This window comes from Natrix helvetica (assembly GCF_964273705.1).
Source record: "Natrix helvetica genome assembly, chromosome: 1".
NCBI classification, from domain to species: domain Eukaryota; kingdom Metazoa; phylum Chordata; class Lepidosauria; order Squamata; family Natricidae; genus Natrix; species Natrix helvetica.
In genome coordinates, this window is record NC_138548.1 from 36,476,997 (window position 1) to 36,480,843 (window position 3,847).

Below are 3,847 nucleotides of genomic sequence, written 5' to 3' on the forward strand. Positions count from 1 at the left end.
TTCTAACATAGCATTAAAAACAGAAAGAAAGCAAAAATAAAATATAAAAAGCAATAGAAGAACATATCTGATGTCAATTAAAAGGAAGGGGGAATGCCTTCACCAGTTGCACCACTGGATCCTCAAAAGCAACTAATCACTGCTTTTAGTTTTATGAAATAGTTTCATAAAACTATTTTTTAGTTTTATTTCATAAAACTAAAAACTATTTTAGTTTCAGCCTTATGAAATCACATCAATAGCTGTTCTTTCAAAATACATTAAAGCCCTTCAGGAATTAAGCACTGTTGGATACACAAAGACATTTTCCCCACCCCATCAATCAAGCAGCATCTCTCAGTCCAAGAGATGAGGAGCTGAACCGAGGAGAAATTTTTGCCTGGGTGATCATTAGGTCCAGCCTCCCTGTTTTGAAGAAGAGTAAATGAGGCATGTTTTGAAGTCAGGAGGTTCCTTGCCCTTTTCCCCCTGATTGACATATCCTAACAGACAAGTTGCTCTAATGGACAACTTAGTTTCTGTTCATAGTCACCAACCTCTGCCCTCCCATTAGTATTGGATGACAGGAGCAGAAATTACCTAGATGTGGGAAATGATAAAAGGAGGAAGTAAAGGATGGACCCTTTTATTCCATCAGAGTAACCACTAGTAGAATGCAGTGATCTTAGGCTCAAAATCTCAGCTAAGATGATTCTTAAACTCCCATTCCTTGACAGAAATTTGATGGCAAATAAGACGGCAAAACCTTCATAGAGTGGAGCTATTGCTGTTACAGAAAATTAACCATTTCCTTACAGTTTTTCTTTTCCCATAAATGTCACCTAATACATTTCCCAACGGGATGCCTTCAAAACACGTGGAGGCATGTTAAAAGAGTTGATGGTTCCCTGATGAACTCATTTCCCTTTAAAGCAGTGTTTCTCAAACTTGGCGACTTTAAGTCCTGTGGACTTCAACTCCCAGAATTCCCCAGCCAGCTATGCTGGCTGGGGGATTCTGGGAGTTGAAGTCCACAGGACTTAAAGTCGCCAAGTTTGAGAAACACTGCTTTAAAGCAATTTAAAATTGAAGGCATCATATTGTGTCAGAGAGTTCTATAGATCAGTGGCATTATGACAATCCTGTATTGTGTACTGAAATTTAATGGAGACTAAGAAAAGCATTGTTTATTATTTAATATCATGGTTCTTTCTTCTCCCTTTTTTTTTGGAATGGCTTGCACAACAAGTAAAAAGTTTGTGTTAGTTTTATGCAGTATATTATTCTTATTACCCTATTTTTTATTTTTTTATTTGTGCATATTTCTTTCTAACTAGATTAAACTGTGAATTTAATCTATGAATTTTTCAAGTTGCCTTGAAAAGGAATGAAAGAAATACAGCAAGCAAGCAAATAAATAAAGAGAGCATTATCTGGAAGAAATATACCATGTTTTTTTTAAACTGACACATAACCATAGTGTTATCAGAATCATATATGAAATCCAAATGCCTCCCCAAAGCCTGAAAGTGTTTTGTTATGATTTTCAAGAACGATGATTTAGAATTGATTTTAAAACGATTTCCATAAAATCTTTAGATCTGCCTGTATTTGGTTGATCCATACTGATTTGTTCTTTACTAAAGTCATTTATTTATTTAAGGGATGTTAAATTAATCACAGAGTGCTATTGTACATTGAACCTATGATAAGATAGCCATGCTATCAAAAGGAAATATTAATTTGATATGAGAAACATTGTAGCAATAAATACTGTATTTCCCAGGGTTTCCTCTTTGCTACACTCAGCTTTCCTTTGGATGGGAATGTTTTATACTTTTTCCTTTGCTTAAAAAACAAAACAAAACATTATCCAGTCTTGTCACATTTTCACGCAATGACCCTCTAGGATGTTTCTTGGTGCAGCCAGAATTAAAATGACTTCTGTGCTTTATCTCCTGTCATTCCATGCCTGACTTAAGAATGACTTGCAAGTAAGCTCAACCCATATTTGTCATAGATAAGTGACTAAAATATAAATTGAATATGTTCTCTATTCCAAGAAAATGTTCTCTATTCCAAGAAAATGAACCACAATAAAATTATACATTGTAATATTGGTTTGGAAAGACTGCTAACACTGTGGTGTGCTTAAATAGATATAACAGCAAACAATAGTATCAAGAAATTGGAAACTATGAATAAAACCAGGGAGGTGAGCCAAGAAGGAAATAATAGAGCTTTAGAGAATGCATGTAACAAAAAACCTAATTTTGAATCTTTAGTTGGCTATTTTTTTTTGAAGCCAGGACCTGCACTTTGTAGGGTTTAGGTTTCCTGCCTAAGCAGGGGATGGGAAGACCTTCAATGTCCCTTCCAACTCTGTTTTTCTAACTTAAACAAATAGTCTTCAGAGATATTGAAGGATAAGTAGACTTGGTGGGAGGCTAGTAAAGGGCTAAGCAACACTGATGTGTTAGGCATAGATATGGCATAAAGAATCTATTTTAGCATTTATTTTTTGCCAGGAAGAGAGAGAGAAGGAGGAGAAGGAGCTAGGTATCCAACTTTTTGGCTTGCCTGAGCCACATTGAGTCAAGAGGAAATGACTTGGGCCATGTATAAAATATATAAATATAGAATTATACATTTATAATAATATATAATACAGTTAATATATATAATGTCCAGAGTTACTCTGAGGTAAGATGGATGGCCAATACATTTTATAAACAAATAAATATCAAACTTCCTTTGTCCAGGGCTGCGTGTGGCCTACAGACCACGAGATGGACATGCCTGATTTAAATTCTAAAAATTGGCAATTTGTCCCTGAATTTCAGCAAAAAATGAAGCTGAGGGATGCTTAAAGCTCATGATTGGTGGACTGTTTATCCCTATTTTGGAGAGACATTAAGTTACTCCTGGATCCAGTTTTAGTTGGGAACACTTATAAACATATCAATGGCTACATGCCAGGTTTTGTCATAGACCCCAGGGAGGCTGAAACTGAACACCAAAGAAGTGCATATGAACAAAGATGAGAAGATCCAGAAGTAATAGATGCCAAAGGAGGTGGCTGGTGGCCTGCTAGGGAAGATGCCACCACTATGTTCTTGCTTTTGGTTTTATAGTTTGGTACCTAATCTTATTAATATTGTAATATTTTATTCATTCATCTTTAAGCTATTCAGAGTTGCTTTGTAAAGTAAGATAGGCAGAAAAAGAAAAAGAAAGAAAAGAAAAGAAAGGAAGAAAGAAAGAGCCAGGTACTGGTAGGGTCTCAGTTGAGGAGATGATATGACAGTTCATAGGATTGTTTTTGTGAACCTTACTTAGGATGACCAAATGCTGATATATATCCGACTCCAACAACAGCTGGAAAACATTAGCAGTTTTTCATCCCTGCCACATAACCAAGTTTGTCTAATCTTTATTATTTATTTATTTGAACTTATTAGTCTCCCCCTCTCCCCACAGGGACTCGGGGCGACGTACAAAAGCAACAATCAAAACAATATCATATAGAGGAGGTAAAAATAAATAAATAAATTACAATGCTTAGAAAAAGTTAAAACCCCAATAACATTAAAAATTTAAAACTAAAATTAACAGTTAAAAAATGACCAAGGGGTGGAGAAGTTGTAGAGTTATGCCAGGCCGGCTAGTCGAAACAGGTAGGTCTTCAGTTTCATACGGAAGGAGCGGAGGTCGGTTGTTGTCCTAATGTCTGGGGGGAGGTCGTTCCAAAGGGTAGGGCCCACCACAGAGAAGGCCCTACTCCTGGGCACCGCCCTCTGACACTCTCTGGAGGACGGCACCCCGAGGAGTCCCTCTCTGTGTGAGCGAATGGGTCACATTCTTTGAC